General features: G+C 36.3%; 1 long non-coding RNA gene across 1 annotated transcript; it reads right to left on the reverse strand.

Moving 5' to 3' along the window:
• Positions 1–1,054: 1,054 nt before the first annotated feature.
• LOC131315836 (uncharacterized) lies at positions 1,055–5,759 on the reverse strand. The gene is made up of 3 exons (XR_009196915.1): positions 5,662–5,759; positions 5,101–5,156; positions 1,055–1,108 (listed from the first exon to the last, which is right to left on the reverse strand). It is a non-coding gene; the product is annotated as an uncharacterized LOC131315836 (long non-coding RNA).
• Between the last annotated feature and the right edge of the window lie 410 nt (positions 5,760–6,169).

The following is a 6,169-nucleotide window of genomic DNA, read 5'->3' on the forward strand; positions in this document are numbered from 1 at the left end:
GGGCGGCCTCTCCACTCTTTGCCAATTGGTTTGGAGTTGGATGCTTTAACACCCTTTTTTGTCTTTTACAAAAAAAATTAAATATAAACTTTCAACACTAAAAAACAAAAAAGAGTGAAATCAATTTCCTTTTGTTAGTTGTAAATGAATCATCTCACACACACACACACACACACACATATATATATATATATATATATATATATATATATAGAGAGAGAGAGAGAGAGAGAGAGAGAGAGAGAGAGAGAGGAGTTGTTGATAGACTTAAGAAGAGAAAAAATGCAAAGGAGCTTGGCTTGACTTGCATTTTCTGATGAGATAATAATTGAAATTCCGTAAACATGTGCGAGGTAGTTTAGATGCTAAAGTTTAGTGAATGGAGGTTTTCTTGTGAGTAATTAATTATGAAGTAATTCTGTAGTACCATCACATGGTGCCTTAACACGCTTCTATGTTATATATTTGGGTGATGTTCATACATTTTGTCTTGAGTCTTACATGAATACATGGTGGAGAAGGGTGTTTCAACAGTGTATGACGATGTCTTTAAATCACTCAATGTAAGGTGATGCAAGTGATAAAAATAGAATTCGTTGCAAATCTTGCACACCAAAAAATTTGCTCCGATGTCTATTTTGCTAGGCTAAGATTGTTCAAAGGCATCAGATTTTGTGCCCGTTATTTTGATGGACATGTGTTCGACATGTTGAGCAAAAGTACGAGATTTTGGATTTGAGTGTCAGACACGTATCCAGAAATGAGCTTTTATGAGCTCCATTCGGTATAGGATCTTAAAAACTTAATCTGATGATGAATTTAAATCAAGGATTAGATCCATAACCTGTGATCCTTTTCACCATTTGTTTCTTGGTATAGCAGGTGACATCTTAGGGTTGTAGCATCCTTCCTTTTTATCACGAAAGCAGCATCACAAGAAGGCTACATAAATAGGTCAAATTGCCAAGTTACTATACAATCCGTCTGAAAACAAAGTAAGAATTTGCCAAACCAATAACTGAAGCAACCAATCTACCTGTCAACTCAACTCTTGGGAGAAGCCATGAGATAAATGTATATATAGCTGAAGTCGTACAACGGGACACAGCTGCTATGCATAATATCAATGAGAAATTAGCACCCAATAAATCTGGGTTGTAGATGTGAAAAAGGAGGATGATTGGCCTCATGTAAAAATTTTGGAGAAACTTCTAGCCAAAATCGAAATAAGCTAGCCAATAACAACTGAAAGAACCAATGAGTTAAACTAACAAGCTAACACAGATCAATTAGGGACAATGCTAGGAAAAAAGGTGGCTGGACATCCACCTTTTGAGCAGCATTCAGTACCCCAAGAGCGAAGACCAATTGTTGTCACTACTGACACAATAAATAGAATCAAGTAAATCACAGGTCAATCGGCAAATAACAGCAAGCATACCCCCTTTTCCCAAGCTGAGCCATATGCAGCAAATCAGAAACCACGTACAAGCATCATGAGGGAAACTTGTATATGCAATTTTCATGGACTATGGCATGTCTAAGAGTAAGTTCAGATCCATGAAATTTAAGTTTGTGCAACGTTTACCCTATTTCTAATGTTGTTACGACAACTTTAATTTCAGCTTTAACCTTTCCAGATTTTGGAAGCTAAAGATGAAAATAGTAGCATCTGTATTTTTTGGGGCTCATAAAGATGAAAATATTTTGGTTGTGTTTGGTTGAGAGTTTAGTTTAGTTTAGTTTTGATAGTAGGTAGAAAGAGAAATAAAGTAATGATTGAAGATAGGGGTAATGATTGGAGAGAGATGAGAAAATAATAATTGAAAAAATAGGGTAATAATTGGAGAAAGAAATATGATAATGATTGAAAACAAAACTAAAACTAAATGGTGAACCGAACAAAGCCTTATTAAAATTTATTCTCAAGTATAAAAGTATTGTCTTTCAAGGTACTCAGAGACGTCAATTCAATCGAGTTTCCTTGCAACCTCCTACAAATAAACTAAGTACAGTAAGTTTACAGAATATGCGATAGAGGTTACAGAATGGAGTAACAATATTTAAAAATGTAAAATCATCTCAATTACCTAAAATCACTAGGTATGTGATTTTGAAGAGTTTTAGGGGCCAAAAATCACTAGGTATGTGATTTCAAAGGGCTCTAGGGTTGATTGAGAGAGAGAGAGGGTCTGAGGGAGAGTTCCGGTCATCAATAGGCTATGGTTTTAAACAACAATAGTTACAGTGGAAGTCGATTTAGGGTTTTGAGGTCTGCATGGAAGTTGATGGGTTTTGAGGTCTGAATGGAGGTCGATTTAGGGTCTCGAGAGAGAGGGTTTGAGGGAGAGTAGCAGATGAGATCACCGTCTTTCACTCAGAGAGAGAGAGAGAGAGTGTGTGTGTGTGTGTAACACCCTAACTTTTATAAACAAATAAGACGCTAAAAAGAATTAGAAAAAAAAAACAAATAAGGAGCTAACTTTTAGTGGGCTGCTTACCATTAGGATTTAAGGAGTATATCGATCATGATTCAGGGTTAATTAAAGATTAGGGGGTTTTTTTTCTAGGTGGCAATTTTTATTAAACTCTACAAATATCTCCCCAACCTTGTTAACAACAACGCGGTACGTGCTCTCACAAGGCGTAAGGAATAATCCGGAAAGAATCGGATAAGATACTCAATAGATATAGTTGGATTTTTTTTAGATCTAGTCTAGATATTATTGGATATTCCTAGATAATAAAAGATTTGTTTAGATTTTATTAGATATCAATAGATATTACTAGATGATGAAAGATTTGTTTGGATAAGATTAGATAAGATTTGCTCTAGATATTATTGGATAATGCTAGATTATATTAGATACTCTAGGATAATTCTAGACTCTTGCCATCATACTATAAATAGGCATGCTCATTCCTTCCCATCTCATTCCACACACACCACAACACACAGAAGGCACAAGCACACACTTGCACGCACAGCTACACTACCAAAATAAACATCATATTTCGGACACAACCCCAGCAAGAGCACGCCGCTTCAGCAACACTCTTTAGCTCTCCTCAGTTCGGATAATTAAGCAGTTGTGCGCACGGTAAATTGTGTGCTTCACTGTCGAGGTGAGTTACAAATATACTCTGGCTACATATTGTTTTTCTAAATCGTGTTTTGATTGTTTTATTAAATCTTATGTTGAATAAAAATAAATTATATAAGTATAATCTTGAAAAGAAAAAGATTTTTATAAAAAGACATGGGATTGTTTTTCTTAAAAGGAAGTTTAATGGATATTGGTGTAACAGCTGGGCGAAGAGCTCTGGCGAGCTATGTTTGAATTGCCGCCTATGGATTGTGGAAAGGATACGGCCGGGTATCCATTGTATTGATATCAATTCCATTGTTTTGCTGGGGTCGCTCCCCGGGCTACCGGATTACCGCCCAAGATGATGGTCAAGATGAAACTATGATGGTCAAGATGATGATCAAGATGATAATATGATGATTATTATAATGATTGATATATCCCTCTTTGTCTCACTTGTGGTGATTGCAACTTGAATATGATTGTTCTCTCTCTTACGATTTTGCAAACTAATGGATTATTATGTTTTTATCCTACTGAATCTCATGTTTATTATGTGGCCTTAGTATATCGTAACTTACTGAATTGGTTTTGTGTTTCATGAAACCCTTTCAGGGAATCAAGAATAAAGTAGGTTTACTCATTGCATGAGGAAGATTGCAGTGGATATATATGGCTAAATAAAAGAAAGAGTGATAATAAGTGGCACTTGTGTGTGTGAGCCACAATAATGCAATTTTAAAGTTGTTAGACAAAGTTTGTATTTGGTATGCGCTAGATAGCTCTAATTGTAATATATTTTATTTTACGGATCTAGGAGTTTCTAAATAAATATAAAATTTTAAAAAAAAATTTGGTTGTTTGATATCTATGCTTGAGGTGATTTTTAATCACTGGCCATGTCACGATTTTTACCTTTCGATTTTGGGTCGTGACAGAGAAAGAGAAACCTAGTGGTGGTGCCACTGATGGAGAAGAGAGGCGGTACAGTGGTGGTGGGTTGGAGGGGCAGAGAGGGAGTGGATAGAGAGAGGAGAGAAGGAGTGGATAGAGAGAGGTATTGTGAAGGTGCATGAGAAGATGCCAGATATTTCCCCCTCCCCCCCTTCGCGCCATGTAGCCCACAAAGCAAAGGCTAGTTATAATATTGATTCCCTCATAACTAAGAGGCTAGTTAAAGGTAATACACTTAGCCAAACACCTTATTGTGAAGCTGACAAGTGAATACTTTTTAGGGAGATGATGACCACTGCATAATTGTTCTAGCCTTCCATGCCAGAAAGCAATATGGGCTTCCATATTGTCATGCAATAGGATGATTCCAGAATTCAAAAATGACACCCGCAAATAGAGATTTTTTAATCTAAATTTCTCAAACTGTAGCAACGTGATTTGAGGTACTTGGTGATATAGAACATAAAATGGAGATGGTTCTAGTACCTTAGGTACAGAGAACAAAAGTCACAGTCATCTTTCAATCCACAAATAAATAAAAACACACAGGGAACCAAAAATTAATTGAAGGGTCCCTAATTTAGCATCTTTTCACATTACCGAGAGGGATTTGTATCATCACACCACACAAACTATTTCCATCACATTTTGAAAAAGCAACTATCAACCATGTTGGGCCTTGAGTAGTCTGAACCGCAACCTTTACTACCAAGGCATAAAACAAAATATCAAAATATGAGGGTTCTACAAGTACTTGGTATACGTCTAGTTTGACATTAATCTATCACCAGTTAACAATATCCTGACACAATAGACAAAAGGACCTGGAACAATTAGCAAAGTTGGACATTACACTAATGAACTTAAATTAGTTAGACTATGACAAAATATTCTCAATCTAACCCAAATGGGACACTTCCGTATAACAAAACATGAATCTAAAATTAAGTATGTGAAACTAAGAGGAAATGGAAAGAATTAAAGCCAGTTGCAAAGCAAATGGTATGAAAAACAATAAAACTATGGCATCCAATTCAAAATCAACCACAATACTTACCATGTACAACCCTTCCGTTCGCATTTTAGTACCTCTATTGAGATTATCATGGCCATCTGAAAGAAGAAAAATAAGAATTGGTGAACTATATAAAAGGCTTCATTAGGAATGAGACCACCGTCTCATTTCATCATTGCTTGAAAGAAAGCAAAAAAAAATTAGTTAACCACCTAATTGCGCAGGTTTTTCCCAGCAAAACAAAGCTACATATTTGAGACAAATAAAAGTTCTCATCCATTCGTTCAGCTACATTCAATTTTCAAGCTCGTCTGAACCTGATTGAGAAAATTAACCTACAAAGAACCAACATTGCAAAGCCCAGAAAAAAATGAAAAGATTGGTGCAAAAACTTCAGTGGTGTCTAGAGAAAACCAAATCTTCTGAACCCTAATTGCTTAGAAACCAAAACTTTCGTAATCAATGTTTTATGAACCCAAGTTGAATATACTGTGGCCGAAAGGACAAACATGATTCCCTGAGCACAGGCAAAGAACAGGAAAATGCAAAACTACCATTTCAATCAGCCAAAACAAAGGACAAGGATGTGTTCGAAACGGTTACTTTAAGCCTCTTGTCGGCACGGTGGAGTTCCAAAGACCATGTTGTGGTTGTGGTTATAAAATTGCAGTTGCCCATTTGTTATTTTTGGCATGTTGCCACTGCTTTTGTGCACCATGTTGCCTACAACAAAAGAACATAGAGTAAACAGCGACAATAATAGTAAGCATAAAAATTAGTTTCAAACCTCATCCCCATTAATTTAGATTTGTGCTAGGGTCATTTAGAGCACAAAACATCGAAACACCCCAACTAGCAGAATATACTATAATGAGAATGAGTTAAGCGATACTACCTTATGATTAGGGCTGTAAATGAACTGAACCATTCATAAACTGTTCGAAGTTCGGTTCAGCAAGAGCTCGTTCGAGTTCGATTCATCTGCTTAACGAACTGAACCTGAACCTCAATTCTAGGCTCGTTCCGTAAATGAGCCGAACCTGAGCCTAACGATATTCGGCTCGGTTAGGCTCGCGAACCTATACTTAAATTTAATTAATAATTCAATAGG

Source organism: Rhododendron vialii, chromosome 2a, assembly GCF_030253575.1.
Source record: "Rhododendron vialii isolate Sample 1 chromosome 2a, ASM3025357v1".
Lineage (NCBI taxonomy): Eukaryota > Viridiplantae > Streptophyta > Magnoliopsida > Ericales > Ericaceae > Rhododendron > Rhododendron vialii.